We start from the raw sequence: 20,150 nt of genomic DNA, 5'->3' as shown, positions 1-20,150 counted from the left end.
TGAGGATACAGAAGATGGGAGTCTACAGCCATGATAGGACCATCCCTAGAATCTAAATATACTGATCCTAGATTCACAGCCTTCAAAATGTGAGGTATAAATTTCTGTTGTTCATAAACTATGCAATCTATTTGCTATCACAGTTCAGACTGACCAATTCAGTCCCTTAAATTGACTTTGTTTCCTTCACTTATCTAAAGGTCAGTGTTACTTGGGAAATACCTTCCAAACACCTTCAACCTTTTGTGGCTCTTACTTCACAATCATGTGCCTTGAATTACCATCTACAGGATGAAGACTCCCCAGTCTGAACTAACATAACTACCCGTACGACCTGAGCCTCTTTCAGTGAGCTCATTCTCAGTAATGAGCGTCATCAAAGTCCATTTCAGAGAAGTCTGCAAATTCAGAGAATTGCAAAATTCTCTTTTGTTCACTAGGCCACATCAATTTTGTTTTCAGAACAAAATCTAAAACCATCCACGGCTTGTTAGCTACGTAAACACACTCTAACCCTTTATGACACTGCCTTGCACATGACTTGATAGGCACAGGAACTGATTATGTATCTTGCCATCCTTGTACTTATGCACTTTTCTCCCCAGATGTTCATCAATGATCCTCCTAAAATCCACTATAATATTGGCCTATTACTTAAGACCATTAATGATGTGTCATTGTCTTTTAATACACATCATGTTATTTTTTACAGGGGACAGAGACAAGATTATCAATAATCTTGTCTTCAGAACAGAAAAATGTAGTGATAACCTTTATTCAGAAGTCTTACCATTACTCACTGTACTAGAAAGATTCTAGGTTGCTAACCTTCTAGTGTAATCTCGTCCTCTTGATTTGTCAGGACCTGTGATTTCTCCTTATCAAAGAAGCGTGCGTAGGGGAATGGATGAATGTGGTTAGCTGTGAGTGATGATGTTACATAAAATTGTAGTGTCTGTTTTTGTAGGAGACTCACTTCTGCTGATATTAATGGAGAGTGTTACTAAACTGTGAGCTGTTTGGTAGGTAAAGCCACATGGAGCTGTCTCTGCTCTCTCTCTCTCTCGTTGCTTTTGCTGTCTTCTGCTGCCATGAACAGTTGCCTTTCTGCCCTGTGTCACTCTGTTTTGGAGCCAGCCGATTATGGACTGAAACCTCCACAAACTGTGAGCTAAATAAACCTTTCCCTCTAAAAAAAAAAAAAAAAAGCTGCATGGTAAGAGGCTGAGAACACTTTCTGGCTCAGATCAGCAAAAATTTTAGCTTCTCAATCTAGAGATCTACAAGAACTTGTTCTGCCCACAACCCTATGAATTTAGAAGCATCTCATTTGCACATAACATAAGAAACCTAGCAAATCCTGAGATGACAATCCAACCTTGGAAAGTACCTGGATTGTGGACTTGCAGTGGACCCAGCCAAGCTGGGCCAAGGTTTCTGATTGACTGGGATCATGAGAAAAAATCCTGTGTTTTTCTATGACACTAAATTCTTGGTAGTTTATTAATCATCAGTGGAAAATTATCATAACCTCCATGATCAGTAGAGAATTGACAATTCCATTAGGGAATATTTGAGTATGTAGGTTAAATGTAAATGTGAAAACTATAAAGGATAAACTTACTGTGATGGTTAAACACATGCATATACAAATACACTTACAGAAAGAATATGTGATTTTTTTTCATTCTTAAAGCACAGCAGGTAATGATGTAAAAGTGTAAACTACAATAGTTAAGTATAAATATGGAACTAAAATAGCACTCTGAGGGGGAAAATTATAATTGGCATAAAATGTAAATGAAAAAAAATGTTGAATAGAGAGTAGAGAGGTGGGGAGCCCCAGGGATAGTTGAAGAAAAAGTAACATTCATCCTCAGAGGGTGAAATATCTGAGACGGAGTGTCCAGAGCCTTTGCCATTTATTATATGTCAAATTTTTCAGTTAGGAGGATAGAAAACCTAGTTTGTGGTAGCCTTGGAATTTAGAGGTAGAAATCAAACAGTGGAACGAATCTCACATATTTTATGGGTAAAGAAACTGAGGCCGAAGAGCCTAACTTTTTTCAGTCACTCAGCTTACCATTTGCAGGGCCAGAAACAATCAGATTTGACTTACTATAAGCCCTTTGTGTCTTTTACTGTGATATATTTGGAATGGTAGAGTAACTGATTACATGGTTTGATTGCTATGTCAGAACAACTACTCATTACAAGCAAAATTCTTCTGCGTTAGGAGAAGTTTCTGCTTTGTAAATAAATGACAGATATTTTTATTTCATGCAGCTTCTGTTCAGTCTTTTGAATGCTTCACAACCTCTTCAGAGTAAGTTTTTAAAGATTCACAATGTATCAAGCTGCACACTGATAAGGACATTAATTTCCACGTCCCCTATACATCTTTTATCAAGGCTTCTTTCTAGAAGTGAACAGCTTTTTACAGAACACATCAACTTAACACATAATTAGCTCCTCATTGTGAAGAATGGAAAGGTTATCATAATAATTGATGGAGAAGAGTCAATTAAAAAAAGGCCTCCTGTGAAATGCAACAGTCAGAAGTTCGATTCACTAGTCCAAAGGGTAATGTAGATCATGTAAACTTCTTAAGTCCTGAGCCCTGATGAAGAGTTACGTAACTTACTTCAGTGATATTGGAAGACACAAGGTGTGAACAATGCTGGGGGAATATTGGAAATGGAAAAATAAATATTATATATATATTTTTTATAAAGATGGCACTAGGCTAACTGATTTGCTAGAGGTCAAATATGTATGGTAATATCTCTGTACTTGTTCTCACTTTCCAGTGTTTCACTTATCTGCTGGCAACTGTGGCCCTAAAACATTATGTTAAAATTTTTAGAAATACACAATTCATAGACTCCACACTGCCAATTATTCTGAATAGCATGAAAAAATACTGTGCATTCCATTTCTGTCTTTTTCCGGCTGTGAATCATCTTTTTGTCCAGTGTATTCATACTGAGTTAGCCACCTGCCTGTTTGTCCCTTGTAGTCCTATCTGTTGTCAGATCATCTATAGAGGAATCTCAGTGTTTCTGGTCAAGTTATCATTATTTTATTAACACTGGGCCCAAAGTCCATGAGTGGGGGTTTCTATCACTGGGATAAGCCAAAGGGAATCTGTACCATGATGCCTTTACATAAAGGCTGACAGGTATTGACAAGGGAAGAAAACGTGTTTGCTGATGTAACAATGTCTGTATCATTCACCCCTCTTCTTACCATGTTGGTATTGCATCATCCCATAGGATCAGAGGATGAAAAGAGGGGAACGTAGTACAGCAAGATTTTTTTAAAGACTAAAATTACATAGCTTTTATTACAAGAGATAGTTATAATTATTCTATTTTATTATTAGCTATTATTTTAATCTTTTATTTTGGTCTGAGAGCTCCACTGAATTATTTAACTGTGATCCAAATATAGCCAAGAGGTATCTGTGATATTATCAACTTATTATGAGAAATCAGAGATGTTGATTACTACACAATAATTGTATGTTCATTTAATAGTTATCTTCACTTCTACAAGTATTTTCAATTCTTAAAAGTGTGCTTCCAGGAAAATAAACCTAATTAAGCAAGAATGTGACCTCACTTCTTAAAGGTCCATAACATCTCCTAGTACCAATCCTCTGGGAATTTATGTAAACACCTTTGTGAAACTTTAACAGTGAAACAGTAGCAAAGTGTAACATGTTTTCAGACAAAGGTGATTAATGTCCATATAAATAACCAGAATCATCTCCCTGGTGGCAGCAGAATGTGTATAAAAGCTCATAGATAAGTGGAGAGGACAAAGAATGGTCTTGACCTGCTTGCAATCATAGTGACAAAGCAGAAGACAGAGATAACAAAGAGATCATTCCGAGCAAACTATATACATAAAATGCTGGAGCTATGTTCCAAGTAATCCACTTAAAACTGCAGAGTTCACATGTCTTTATTACACAAAATACCCTTTGTAAAGATTTTGACTTCAATATCTTACATGTAACCCATGTGTAAGCTGCCACCTCTCTGATCCTTTTAATAGCAACAGGAGGGCAACAGGGGTGTACCTTGGAGGCAGCCTCACTTTAAAGGTCCAGGTTGCCATTCATGGCTCAGAGAGACATTCACTGAGTGAATAGTTATGAGTTCCTCATTCTTACAGATCCTGGGAAATGTGCAATGTATGGGGATTTAGCTCAGCGGCAAAAGCGCCTGCTTGGCAAGCACAAGGTCATGAGTTCGGTTCCCGGTACCAGAGAAAAACCAAAAAACCAAAAAACAAAAAACAAACAAACAAACAAACAAAAAAATGTTAGTAGCAACAGGACTGCCTCATAGCTGCAATTCCACGATGACTTCAGTAAGCACTAAATCTCCTCTAGACTTTGCTAAAGTCTTCCTTCAATTAACCCTGTGCTTCTGTGTTCTGACCTTGTTTTATGCTAACAGCCAATATATTACACAGCCAATCATGTTACTAGGAGTTCAGGCTTCAGGAAATTTGCATGTACTGAACATTGCAATCCTCCTCATGTAACTGCCCCACTGACCTTCTGTCATGCACTTCCTTGCAGAGACTGTAGAAAACCCTCCCCGTCATTCATGCATAAGTAGCCATCATTTCCTCTCCCGTTCCCTAATATCATCTGCAATCCCGTATGGCACAAAGACTCAACTAAAAATAAGTAATTATATAATTATATACTTTTAACTTTTCTAAAATCTGTTGCTTAAGTAACAGGGCACATTGCAAAAGATTTTAACTTGAGTTTTTCCAAAAATCACTCAGTATCCTAATTTGTCAAGATTTTCTTTATGGTATACTTTGTGTTTCATTGTCCTTGAGCTTTTGACAATCCTCCAGGTTGTGAGTTCACATAATCATAGAAATAACTCCACTTCATAGAAATTCAAATGATTCTGCCTGGTGGGTTGAAGTTGATTATTGCCTACAGATATTGACTAATTGTGCATCTAGTCATAAATTCATTGTCATTCCTGATTATCTATATATGTGTGCTTTTTAATTCCTTTCCAAAACAACCATGACATTTTATTGTTTCTCTGATTAATTAATGACTTCATAAAATCTTTGACCCATGTTTATTTCATATTTTTATCAAAGTCATGATGGTAGGTTTTTTAAATAAACCCTTCAATGAAAACTTAACTGCACATAAATATTTTATTCTAATCTAAAAGAGCCTTCAAATATTAACTTTAATATCTAGGAAGGCTAGATGCTTTCACACGACATTTTTACTGTGGGATACATTCAGAAAAGACCCGACTGCATTCAATCATTCCTGGAATACAGACAGTGGAATCTTAAAATACACTGTAAAGATTACATACTTGAAATGAAACAAGATAAGGAACATATTATATAGAATTTTTATCTTAAATAAGTGTATATGCTCCTAGATTAAATTCTTTTATGCCTACCATAAACTTGAAATTCTGACAGTGCATAGGCCTTTAGATTTTATGTCCCAAGTTTATTATGTTTGAAAGGATACTTGCTCATTTGAATCATAATTATAACTGTGCAAGTTTATATATCTTATTTTCCGGAACCTGGACATGACATAACACTAAACTTCTCCAGGGGTGTGAAGGAGGCAAAACTAATCATATAAATGATTTAGTGGTACATTAGTCAACTCATCCTACTAATTATCTGCCAAAAATTTTAGATAAGTTTTTATGGGTTTTATAAATGTTAATTATATGTGGCTACCTGTGTGTTTGGAAATAAATTTTTCAATTGCTCCATCAATGTAACTGGTAGTCATCAGCCCCAGCAGCCACCGAAGTCCCGAAGGAGGATTTCTGGCAAAGACCACACCCAGGGGTGTGCCTTGGAGGCAGCCTCACTTTAAAGGTCCAGGTTGCATTTATGGCTCAGAGAGACATTCACCGAGTGAATAGTTATGAGTTCCTCATTCTTACAGATCCTGGGAAATGTGCAGTGTATGTATAAGACACACAGACAGGAAAGGCATCCATAGGAGGCTTAGGAGAATCCTTGCACCAATGTTTTGTTTTTTGGAGAAGAGTTATCTAGACATGTTTTCTGGAGCATACTTTATGAGCTTAAAAGCAAGCAAACATGAGTTTTAAGAGATGACACTGTGACTGAACGATGATCACTGAAATATATTTGCACGAGCCATTGGGATATAAGAGTTAGGGTGCCAGCAAAGTAAACTGTATCTATCTGATGTAAGGGGCAGCAGTCACAGTGACAGTCCCATAAGGCAGATAACTTATATCTCCTGCACTGGGGAAATTAAGATGGGAGAAGCTCTGTAGAACCAGAAATGGCTCAAAGATGACTGTACCATCAATCAGATAGGACAAATTTCATCTTATAAAATGGATATCAAAGAAACTTAAAGTTTTAAGTATTCACTAAAATGTATGCTGAAGAAGAGTAAGTCACAGTGGAATCTGTCTCTTCTGACTTGTATTTTATAGTAAGTTTTCTTTGAATTGACTTTTCCTATCATCATGATAACTTTCTCATCTTTCAAAATGAGGAATACATACACATTTACCTAGGGTAAAAAGCTGCTAGACTGTAGGCAGAAACCTTGATATAGGAGGTATGGAGGGACTTTAAATAAATGTTGTTATCAGTTTTATGTTTATCATTTGTAAATCTCTATACACTTGCTGCAAAAGACTTGAACTTAGAAAATAAGAAAGGCATTCACTTTCATTTACCTATCCATTCAATCACTCAAGATTCATTAATTACTTTATGCCATGGGCTCTATTTGGAATACAGAATTAACCCATAAATAAGACAGTATCAATTCTGACAGAGCTCTAACAGGCTGAAGAAATACAAACAGCTAGCTAGTAAGGACTTTAGGACATTTCTCTACATGTTTTCCACTACTGAGTCTTGCATATAATTTGCCACTAAATTCTTAACCTGTAAAATGAGGATCTCTATCTCAGTTTCTTACTAGTTTGTGTGAAGATTAAATATTATCATGCTTAGCAAGTCTTGGACATACAATGATACCTAATATACAGCATCTATGGATTGGGGAACAAGATGTTACCAGGGAAAATAAGGAACTAATGATTTGTAGCGAATTATAGGTGTCCTCATCAAGGGAAACTACTTGGTTTTTTTCAAATCAGACACAGAAAGAATAGATATTTCATGCTTTTCTTTACATGTTGATCTTAAGGGAGGACATGGTCAACATAGAATAAAACAGGGACTACCAGGAATGGGGAGGAGTTAGGAGATGTTGAGCAAAGATACAAAGATGCAGAAAAGTAGGCTGAATAAGTTTCAACAACTAATATAAAACATGAATGCTATGATTGATAAAGTTATATTGTACTAAGGAATTTCACTACTGCATGAATTTTATTACTGTATGCTGTATATTAGGCATCACTGTATGTACAACACAGGTAGATTTTACATGCTCTTTTCACCAAAATGTAACTGTTTGAAATGATAGCTACACTAATTTGCTTCACTAGGGTGACCATCTTAATGTGTATATGTATTTATAATGTCATACTGCAAATCACAGATGACTAGAACAAGATTAATTTTAAGAATCCAAAACTCTTTGAAATGTATACAATAAGAAATAGGCATTCTCTGGGGAGGAAGTTACATGTAATAAGACAGATATTCTTATCAACCAGACACACAACTTCTAGGGGCCGTTTCCAATTTGGGGTGATGGAAAAGCTGTTGCTTTGAAGTTGACTTCTTTGTTTATTTGTTTGTTTGTTTGTTTGTTATACATAAGGTTCTCTAGAGAAACTTACAAGAAGTCTGCTATACTCGCTGAGTTACTGTCTCACTCTTTTCTGGTGACCTAGAGTAACCTTTGCTCATTATAACGTTAAATTCTCTGCCAAGAGACTGTATCTGCCTTGTTTGAACATGGGCAAAATAACCTGGAAGTGAGTAAGCTCAAGAATGTACCTGCAACTACGTGTGATAAGGTACATTTTCTGTATGACTATGTATAAATTTCTATAATACAGGCAGGGTGAATTTTTCTCCACACTCTCTTTACTTGCTGAAAGGAATAAACCTGTCTTCACTTTTCATCTCCTTGTACCTATTTGCTTTGCATTCACCAAGGGGCAAACCTCTGCACTCAGTTATACTGAGACACTATAGCAGTTCTGGAAAATTAATTTTTCGCCCTTAAAAACAAAGGACAAACAAAGCAACACATATATTCCCCAAGTTTGGGTTAATTGAAAAATTAAAATTCAAAGAAGTTAAAGTTGATCTTGAATTTGATAGACTTACAATACCTTATAACTATCACTTCCCAAACTTTCCTGCATTTTCTAATGTAATGCTCTTCCAGAAAATATGTCAGTATGGTAAAAAATTCTGTTTTCGGATATACTTATTGATATCTCTAAAGTGAACAATAAAATGCAGATGATTTCTAATAGTTAGAACAGAGATTTTCAGTTTTATCTACAAGACAGAAGCTGGTGAAAAGTTTACTCAAGTATCCAGATTAAATTTTTAATGGACTGCCAAGGAATACTACTGTTTCATAATTTATAAATGAAGTTTAGATTGGCTATTCACACAGAGAATACAATTGTATATTATGAAGGAAGTGGAAGAGATAGGGAGCATTTGGAATATTGGCAGAGAATATGTGAAAAGCAGATTTCATGGAAGGTAGTAGTTTTACATACGATGATAATTTCTATCTGCATGATTTTGTGAAATCACATAAAACAGTGCCTTAGGATATATTTCCTTTCTAATTATATTTTAATTTAAGCATAGATTGAGATGATTTTTACATTTTCAGTAGACAATTCCCAGCAAATTTGGCATGAGTTAATGTATATTAACACTATCAGTGTCTCCTCAAATATCAAGTCAACTCTTAATTGCTTTACAATAAAAGGAGAAATAGTTTTGAAAATACCCTGTACTTTACGACTACTTCAAAGTGAATGATTACCTGAATTTTAGAGGTTACAAAGAATTTTCACTCTAATTTAGTTGACATCCCTACCTTGTGTTGATCAATACCCTTTATGTATCCAAAACTTTCAGAGTGGCAATTAACCAAGTCGTAAATATACTGACTCATATATTGGTACAAGTTAACTGAGTAATTACACTGATGAATCATAATATTAGCCAAGTCAAGTTGGGAAACATTGCTTGACATAGATGATTTTCAACCTGATGATTTATAGATATATCAGATTCTTGAGTTGCACAGGTGTCTTATGAAACATTTATTTAAGATAAAAAATAAGAGAATGTTTGATGATTAATTTTATGCGTCTACTTTTCTAAGCTTTTGTGTCCAGTTGCTTTGGTTCAGCATTAATATAAATGCTGCTTTGAAGGTAATTTTTAGATGTGATTAACTTGAAATCAGTAGACTTTAAGTAAAGTAGATTGCTTTACATAATGTTGGTGGGCTTTATCCAATCATTTGAAGGGTATAAAGTTAGACCTTGAGGTTTCTGAAAGAAGAATTGTACACAAGATGGCAGAATAGAAACTTTGCTTGTGTCTTCATACTGCTGGTCTGTGGTGGAGATCTGAGATAAGATTGTAACATTATCCCAGGAACATTAATTTCCAGACTGTCTGTCTTCCCTGTAGATTTCAGAGTTGTTAGCCCCCACCATCACATAAGCCTGTCTGAAAACAAACCTCTCTAAGATATAGGTAAGTAGGATAGATAGATAGATAGATAGATAGATAGATAGATAGATAGATAGATTAATAGATAGAAATAGACAGATAGACATAGATACCTAGATATACTCTTTTGCTCCTCCATGAGAAAGAATTTTAATTTACAATATAGTATACATAACAAGTACATCATATTTCAGAATCCATCAGTTGACATGAGAGGAGACTTTTGCAGGCATCTTTAGAATCACTGACTTTTTAAAATATTTTCATCAAGGAAAAGGGCACCATGTAGATATTCAGTTCAGCACTCGTCCTCTGCATCACTGACTATCTATGTGACTCTCACTAAATACCACCTAAGTGTATTCATCTATAAAATGATGAAACTAACTGAGCTCATCTCTAAACACCCTTCCGGCTCTAAGCTACATAATCTCTATGATGCATAATTGGCAGCTACTATCTCCAGAAGGAGTGAGAGATGTGAAGACTCCCTTTCAGCAACATATGGCTAGATAGGCAGAAATCAGATTGAATATATAAATTTTGAAGTATGTTAAGACACAAACTGGTAGGGAGTATGCAGTGTATATGCATAAAGACTGCACAAGAATCTAAAACAAATTAGGTCAGTTCACTGAAGTACAATAAACAATAGAAACCCTGCTACCCATCGTTTGTGGTGGAAGGATTTTGTTACTGTTGCTTTTGTTTGTCTGATTGGTGTGTTAGCTTTACATTCATTAATGATGAGCTCACTGTTGAAGGTATAGAGAATTATGGCTTTGCCTCCTTGGTTTAGATTTATGTCAAGTCATGGATTCTCTGACCACTTTTCTCTAGTTCCATAATAGCCCTGATGAGTAATATGAGGGGTGATTTTAAGAACAGTAAGGAGCGTTTGCTTTGCCTGACATTTCAGGCCGTTCACCACCTTCAGACCTGGAGGACGATGTGAACATGACCTAGGAACTCTAGGATTTAGGAATTTAAGAAAAGATTCATGACAACTAATATTAAGTGCACCTTTGTAGAATGTCATAAAAACTATGCTAAATTTAGTTCTTCCTCATAATGATGCAATAATAATAATATCATTAGTAAAAAGAGTGGCAGAATGGGAGAGCACAGGAAATAGATATCATTAAAACAATTGAAACTTGGAAGAATAAAACTAGGTACTATTACAAAATGTATTTAATGTATACAATTAACTTATGAAAAGTTACAAAATATGATTACCCTGCCAAAGGATGTCATTAACATTCTTTTTCTTCATGTGGGATCATATCCTTAAGAGTGAGTCAAAGGAGATGTTATAACCTGAATTAGTTGGCCATACGCTTCTGGAGTATATTGCTCTTTTATTAGTGTTAATCTGTGGTAGGAAGTTTGACCCCCAACTGAATTCCCTGGGAATTTGCTATAAATATAGATTCCTGGGTCCTTTCTGAGACCTGCAGATCAGGAAACAAGAAAGGGACCAGTGTCTGAATTCACAAAAACTCCAGCTACTCTGATCTCACCGGAGCCTGAGAAACATTGCTCTTGATACACCCTGAATTACGCCTGCTCTGATAAAAACTTCAAAAAACCTCCATAATTTGCTGTTTTCCATATTCTTGTAAAGATGGAAACATTGAGCAAGAAAACAGCAAGCAAGCAAACAAAAATAAGTAAAGGGATTTTAAAAATGTACGTTTAGAAGCAGTACTTCTTTTGATTCTGCTGACTGGAAATTGTATTTACAGTAAGAAAGCTGTGACTAAATTGCGGCTCCTTCCCCTGTGATCTCAGACGACTTAAGTTTTTTAATATTTATTCATCTTAGACCCACACAGACAGCTAGTATAAAATCAAAGCATTACGTATTTGGACACTGAAGAACTATGTAGTTCTAATGTTTTTCTTCTGCTTTTATATACTGTCTTCATCACTAAATGTGTAGTTCAAACACTCAGTGTGAAGAAGGAATTTATTCAATATATATTAAAATCAGTATTAGGTAGTTAGAATCAATGCTTAAAGAAAACAGATGAAAGGCCAATTGGAACCTTGATTAAAATTAGTCAAAATTAACAAATTTTTCTGGAGAAAGAAATCATATAATTGTATAACACTAATATATCTGAATTACACAGCACTTTAACTCTACTTTTTAATGATTTTCTGTTTTAAGCACTGCAGGCAATTTTAGAACTATCAGAATTATTACCCTATGCCAAAGACAATGCTTCAAGTCCTTGATTTAACATCTTTAATGGTTTCAAACAATTCCTAGTTCAGAAGTCCACCTATCTCCAATTCTAGAAGTGATTTCACAAGGCAAGCTTCACTGGCTGCTATTAGCAGACTAGTTTAAGTAGCTTGTTGGGACCGTGATAAGTTTATCCATTATGCTGATAATGATGACCCCCATAGCCGACAAGCCCATAGGGGCTCACAGCCCAGCAAACCCTGCTGCTGAGAAGCACTTACACATTCTTAAATCAACAAGGGTCTGCTCTTGCCAACTGTAAGTGTCACCACCACTCCCACGTCCCTCTTTATGTTTTTAATCTACCATGTGGATTAATATGATTTTTGGGACCACAAGGGACTAAAGCTTTTATGCATGGGCATGTTTGCTTTGCACAGAAGAATGCAAATTGGTATAAGAAGCTGGAGCTAGGGAATTAGTGGCTGGGGACCAGGATCACTGCACCGTTTCCTAGAAACATTGAGAAGCCAAACAGTGCTCTGAAATGTTAGTCTTTGAAAGGTATCCAGCCACTGCATTATTAATGTTGATGATGCAGTCAGTTTCAACAACTGTACATGTACCCCCATACATTTTACACCGTCACTTCTCCTTCTTTTGATCCTCCTCTGGGAATAGAGGAAACCTACTCTGCTAATTCTATATTCAGAGGAGCAGCTAAGTTACATGTCTGCCAAATGTCATTTGTATTGCTACTGCCTAGTAGAAATGCTGCAAGAATCCATTTTATTCAGACATTTTAAAAAGTGACTGTAAGTACTTTTTTGTTTCAGGTGAATTGTTACAGTAAGGTTCATAACTAACAAACTATCTGCAAATAAAGGTAGTGCTGATATTTTTCTTTTTTTTTTTTTTTTTCATTTTGCTTTGTTTTTCTTCTGGTACCAGGAATTGAACTCACGACCTTGAACTTGCCAGGCAGGTGCTTTGCTGCTTAGCTAAACTCCCAGCCCCTAGGGCTGACATTTTTCAACAATGATAAAGCTTTATAAATCAAGATCTGTGCATTCAACAGAGTCCAAAGTCAGGCAAAGCTGAGAATCACAGTACAGTGATTTTGCACTAATTCCTACAGATAAACAGAGCAGTATATCTGGTTAAATGTATTTGCTTAAGTAACCAATTTATATTTCCAACAGACAATGTATTGGACTGTGATAAAAGAAACAATTTTTTTTGCATTTATTGGAATTAGGACTAATCAATCAAAAGATATAGTGTCAGTTTATTTCAGGGCCTTCTGTAGATTTTGCCACTCACTCTGTATTATATAAAGATCAAAGGTTTTTCACCATTTAGGATCATATTTTGAGAAATTCTACTATTTAGTATCTGTATAATTTTAGGCAATTATGCCAGCCTCAATGATGGGGAAAATATTTCTACCTGCTTCATAGTGTCAGTAGCTTGAAAGAAAGCCTTCTAATTAGCAGAGAAAAAGCTAGCATAACGTAAGGACTTACTAAATATTCAATATTATATGCATGAGTCCAAGCTAGACTTACACAATTTGAGACAAATTGAAGATGTAATTTTTTTAAATTTTAACTATTGAATTACCATCACTCTCAATGTACCATGTCACAAAAATGCAGATTTTCTTATTAGATATACAGGGGATGAAATGCTTTCTTTTTCTTACATGACAATAGCTCTGGAAAGATAGCAGTTTTCCTTATGCTCCAGATAGAGATCTTTCAGTTAGGTCTATTGTGCTTGGTTCCCTTCCATGGTCTTAGACCAAATATTCTGCAAATGGTGGATTTGGACTTTTTGAGCAAAATCTCCTGTGGGAGAGAAAAAGGAGACTTTTGACTTTCCTTTTGTTCATTTTCTCTCCACAGTGTCTGAGTCACAAAAGCTGATGTCTATACATGTACCCTTTCTACTGTGGACTGTGGTGCAGCAGAGCACTGTCTGTTCCTACGGCCATTCTAAAGATTCTACTTCTTATGGAGACCTAATAATTTATCATACTAATTCTCTTCTTAAACAAGAAATAAAATATCTTAGTGCAACCATATTAAATATGATAATCTAGTAGGAAACAAAGAGAAACATTAGTTTTAAAAAATGAAGGAAAGAAACTTAAAAATAAAAAGAAATCTTATTTAGAAGCCTTTAATCACATAATGAAACTACTAGATAAAAATGTTTGATCCACAGTAGAAAGGTCTACCTCTCCAGCTCTAAAGTTCACTGAAAGCTCATTTTATCATTTGAGAATACTCATTACATACATCTTATTTTAAAACTATATAAATTATTCAATTATTTCAGGTACTTCTGGCCAATAAAATATTTGCTGCCTACCATGTCAAATTTGAATTTTTGATGAATAATAATTTTGACAAAACATTTTCTATGTCTTCACAAATACTACAGATCACATACATATTACTGAAAAAATTCATTTTATAAAATATAAAATTAACTGTAAACCCTGTGCTTTGGTTCCTAATTTGGCCATCCTAACTTAAGTCATAAGATAAAATTTTGTTGTTTGTGTTTCCAACAGAATCATTGTAAGGGTTTTAACTGCTGAAGGGTAATGCTGTTCATTTAACCTAAACGCTTGAAACAGGGTAAATTCTTCTGAGACTAGAAAATGTACTCATTCTAGATACAAGTAGATCTTTTCTCTAGGCTAAAATCCATATTCTTGGAATAAAAGTTCAAAGACAAAGCTTTATCATGATGTTTTCTGAATGGCGTTTTATTTTCTTAGATTTGTTTTTTTATTTGCAGTGATGAATATACATATTAAACTTCTGTATTGCTCTCATTTACTGCACATTTTACTTTTATTTTTAATTTATTCTTAGCAATCCAGCTTTTACTTAGTAAAGAAATCTAAGTGGTTCTCAATATATACATACTAAAATTATGTAACTCAATGACTATTCTGTGAAAACTATTAAGTAAAATTAAGTAAAACTAAGTAACCAGCTTATGCACAGATTTTTGATATGCCTTTAAGCAAAGCATGGGAAGTGTGTACTTTTTAGACTTAGCTCTTCCTCTTTCAGGATTGTGATCTTAAGCAATTAATTTAAGGAAGACATTGTTAATAATACAGGGATAAGAATTTTACCAAATCATAGACATTTGCTAGAACTAAAATTATAATGATATAAGTGAAGCATAAAGTATATTTTAGAGAACAGTGATTTTTTTATTATTAACATTAAATATCAAATTACATCCTGAGATAATATTTAGCCTATATTTTCCTTCATGGACAAACCAGATTTTGATAATCTACCAATTTCTATACAATGGAATTAGAAATTTGCAAATTTCTTCTGTCATCCCGAATCTGGGTTCATCCAACAGCAGCTGCCTCCACCATGCCACCCAAGTTCGACCCCAACAAGATCAAAGTTGTGTACCTGAGGTGCACCGGTGGCAAAGTCGGTGTCATGTCTTCCCTGGCCCCCAAGGTTGGTCCCTTGGGTATGTCTCCAAAAAAAGCAGGTGATGGCATCCCCAAGGCAACTGGTGACTGGAAGGGTCTGAGGATTAAGATGAAACTGACCATTCAGAAAGAAGATGCTTAGATGGAGGTGGTGCCTTCTTCTTCTGCCCTGATCCAAGCCCTCAAGGAGCCACCAAGAGGCAGAAAGAAGCAGAAAAACATTAAACACAGTGGAAATACTATTTTTGATGAGATTGTCAACATTCCCTATAGATGTGGCACTAATCTTTAGCCAGAGAACTTTCATGTAACCATTAAAGAAATCCTGGGGACCGCCCAGTCTGTGAGTGCAACCTGGACAGCAGCACCCTCATGACATTATAGATGACAACAACAGTGGTGTTGTGGAGTGCCCAGCTAGCTAAGAAACGTAAAATATTTCAATAAAAAGATGATCTGACCAAAAAAACAGAAATAAAAACAATAATTATATATTTCCAGGATGCAATGGTGGGGCAGGCACAAGGTAAGTATTCCTATTCCAAATAAAAAGAATAGAGAAATAGTAAGGCGAGTTGGCCAAGTCAGTACTAAAACCTATGGAAGCTCAAATTAAATTCTAAAGTTTCTACAGCCAGTATCCAGAACGCGCTGTGAATGTATGTGGATTTGCATGGGCTTGGACAGCACTTCCCCTGTGGGTTTAACTGTTGTGGCCTCAGTAGCTTTGCCTGCCTTCTGCAACTGTACCTGGCAGGCTCTCTACAATCGGTGGTGTCTGACTTGCTGTCCATTGCAGCTTCAGCCTCGCCTTCACATGTCCATTCAATGCAGTCCTGCTGCATACTGCTGAGCTTCCCAAACCTGTCTTTGAAGTACTGGCAGAAGCCACCGTAATCTCCTAACTTTGGATTGCTGCACACCTGTCAAGTCAGCACCATGTAGATGATGTCAGTGTCGACTGTCACTGTAATCTGAATTTAGACTTGCTTGAATCATGGCATTGGCCTCTGAGTGCCCTGCTGACTAAACATGAAATTGTATGTCTCTGTACTCTGGAGCAGAAAAGGATTTCAGGGCTCTATTCTCAAAGGAAAGTTTTTGAGAGAAAGCTTTATGGTGAGTTGGGTGGCCTTGCACATTCTCAATATGCCTTGGAGACATCTTTCCTACTGTCCATTTGCAAAACACTTGGCTTCTTATTATCACCACTAATAACTGAAGAGGTCTTGGCCAGAAATTTCATGTGCTCCCTTTCTGGCTCAGTGCAGATTTTCAAATCCTCTGCTCTACTCCTCTGTGCTCCTGATTCTCACTGTACATCTGTCTAGGAGCAGCTAATAACTCCCATGATACTGCGTGAATGCCTTGTGCACTGAAATTTCCTCTGCCAAGTAAATTAGTCCAAGATCTCTCAGGTCAGCCTCCCCCAAACTCTCATGGAAAAAAATAAAAGTTTTTTTAAATTTTCATGTAAAAAGTATAGCCTTTATTCAAATTCCTAACACAATGCTCATTGTGGGCTTTTTTTTTTTTTTTCATGCCGGGAATTGAACTCAGGACCTTGCGTTTACCAGGCAGGCGCTGTGCCACTGAGCTATACTCCCAACCCTCATTGTTGTTAACAATATCAATATACGAATTTTACTGCACACGATTATATCAGTGAAATTGTGACCTTAAAACAACCCATTAAATCACCATTAAACTCTGCTTTCAGCATTCTAGGCTTCCTCTACCTTACTCCTCCAAATTTCTCCAAATTTTGCTGCACTGGAAAGAAATTCCAGCAGCTTCTTCAGATGTGTACTAACTAGAAAGATCCCACTTCTTGGTATGAAGTTTTGGGTTAATGACTTTCCAGTCACTATAAAAAGTATCTGAGACAAGCAAATTATGAAGAGAAAATGTTTCTTTTGGGTCATGGGTTTAGAAGCTCCAGTCTGTGACCAGACGGACCTGCTACTGTTGGGCTTCTGAAGGGACGCCTGTGGGAATGTGGAGAGCGTGGGGCAGAGGAAAATTCTCACCTTATGACCAGGGAATGCAACAGTGGGGAAAGAAGAATCTCAGGTCTCACAATTCCTTTATAGGCCACAACTCGATTGGCTTAAGACTTTCCAGTAGTCTCCACCTTTTAAGATTCCTGTCAGTCCCAATAGAGCCAGGTAGAGTCTAGGCCTCATTACAGAGGCCTTTGGGAAACATTTAAGAGATGAGAGGAAGGGAAGGGAAGATGGAGGGACATGAATAAAGACGTGTTATATCTATGTACCAATTCCTCATGAAGAATGTGATCACTGTGTACTGCAAACATGTCCTAATAAAAATAAAAATTTTAAAAAGATCTAAAATATAGCAGCATTTTATAGATTTGTTGAACTTAAAGTATCCGTGTAGCATGTAGTAAAGCCAATATTTAAACACACAGTTTTACACTAGAACCTGACCATTTAAATAATTACTTACCAACTTCCATTCAGAACAATTAAAACTGTTTCTTCACTTACATTTCTTCTTCAAGTCCTCTTTGTCCTACCAACTTAATCGGGAAAATAAAACTAATTATCTTTTTTGAACAATCAATTGAATCTTAGCTCTCTATATTGTTTTTGCCTTGGACAAAACCCTCTGTATTGCTTTTGCACGTGTTGTTATACACTTTATTCATTCATTCATATACTCATTCATTCATGTATGTGCTCAGGAAGAATTTATTTTTGGTTTACTATTGCAGTAATACTTTATCACTTCTTCCATCTTGACAATTTCTGGGTTACATTATTTACTTTTATGCTAAAATTAACGTTCACACTTACTAGTTTAGTGAATAGTTTCTATAAGTATTAAAAAGCACTTGGGATATCTAACAATGCAGTAATAAAAAAGCATGATTGTGAGCAATTTATTTGGTACCTGGTAAGCCAAATGTATTTATTCATCATTAGATGTTCTTTCTCGGATAGTTCAATTCTTTTGTGTATAAGCGACATTATTTTTTAAAATTCTATTCTCACCTTGTTTTCCTGGTCATTTACTTTCCCTATCCATTGCTTTTTTTATGGCCATAGGTACAGTAAAATATTTATTATATGTGCCATGGGAAAGTAGTATATTAACCACAAGTTTCCCTTTTTCAGTAGAAGATGGAGGGTTGTTATAGCAGAGGGTCATTTCCTCATGGGGTCCTGTGTAGTAGCAGAGAATTGGCATTGTTACACAGACTGTAGTGTGAAATTGTGTGTCATAAAGAAAAATGGACTTTCTTGCACTTGGGGAAAACTGTAGCAGGTTTACTGCAGAAATACTAGCTTCCAGATTGCCATGTAGGGAAAAGTTCACTGAGAGAAAGTGAGCACATGCTCTTTCGCAGGGTTTTGTAGGATTTTACAACTTTCTTGATTCTTCGGGGATCAGAGCGAAGACTGCACTCTAGTGACACAATAGTTGTTACAAGAGAAAGAGAGAGAGTATTGCAAAGTGAACTGCCACTTAGATACTTTTTTGTTTAGATTTGCTCAACTAAGTTTTATTATAGCAAGAGAAGTATCACAAAGTTTTCTAGTCTTTGCTTCTATACATGAAGAGAAAACCTTCCTCCAGAATACCATTTTGTTCTTCCTCGTGGGTTAGGTATTTGAGTTCTCTACTAATTTCAAACTGACAGTAATGGCTTAGAGAACTGTTTCTCAACTTGAATATTCCTAGGAATTACATAAAGCACTGCTTTGACCCATAGTGAACATTATCTAACAGATCTAAAAGAAGTACTAAAATCTCACATTTCCATGTAAATCCCAGACAACTTTTAGGCTGCTTCCTGGAGTCTCACATCAAATAGTTCTGGTCTAGAGTCTAGGAATCTTGCCTTGGAAGTTCACTTGTAGGACACAGACAGGAGATATGAAGTGATAAACAAAGGTCACATAGCTACTCCGTTTAAGTGGTATAATGTTTTCCATTATGCAACTCGAAGTTTTTAATAGCTTTATCTTCAACTCTCAGACTCAGCAGAAGAATATGCTTTCTTAATGGTTTCTTTGGCAAACATTAATCACTTATGACATATCCATGGTCAGGAGGAAGTACACGTTTAACCAGTTCACACTTCTAAATGCCATTTTGGTCTGCTTAAGTTTAAAACTGTAAAATCAGCAAGAAGATATAGATTGGAAAAGGCATGCTTTCTTCTCCCACTTGACAATAACAATAATTTTCAAAGTGCATGGACAGTTACATGACCACCTATACCTTTAAGTAAAGTCTGTTATGTTTGAATATCTTGTCTCTTCACTTTGCTTAAAATATTTACCGTGGAGTCCAGATATAATATTATGTTCCTCTTTGGAAGAATAAGAAAGCTTACCAACAGGAAATTTTCTGTGAACACTACACTGCTTTGGAAGAAAAGGTTATACATCCTATTTGCACATCATGTTCATAGGAGAGTGAAAACTGTGTACAGTTCCTAACTAGTATCTAAATCTACATTAAAGTGGGAAGAAGGAAAGAGTTTACCCTGATGATATATATATTATTATGTCTTACCTGTCAAAGTCTCTAAGCTATGTTATGCTCAGTGTCTGTATCACTTTTTATTTTTCAGCGGTGTACCTTTTTCCCCTAAATGATACAAGCTATATTTTAAAGACAATTTGTATTATTTTTCTTTCTGAGATGATAACTGCAAGTTGTTGAATACCAAATATTTTAAGGAGGACCAAGGAGGGAAAAGCCTCACAGAATAATACTGTTATGGAGACAAGG

General features: G+C 35.8%; 1 pseudogene; it reads left to right on the top strand.

Moving 5' to 3' along the window:
* The first annotated feature begins 15,270 nt into the window (after positions 1-15,270).
* Positions 15,271-15,808, top strand: LOC102028234 (annotated as a pseudogene).
* Positions 15,809-20,150: the final 4,342 nt, after the last annotated feature.

The sequence above is a fragment of the Chinchilla lanigera genome, unplaced genomic scaffold (genome assembly GCF_000276665.1).
Source record: "Chinchilla lanigera isolate Chin_1 unplaced genomic scaffold, ChiLan1.0 scaffold00037, whole genome shotgun sequence".
In the NCBI taxonomy this organism is placed as follows: Eukaryota; Metazoa; Chordata; class Mammalia; order Rodentia; family Chinchillidae; genus Chinchilla; species Chinchilla lanigera.
Note: the sequence above shows the minus strand (reverse complement) of the source record. Positions and strands in the feature narration are given on the sequence as shown.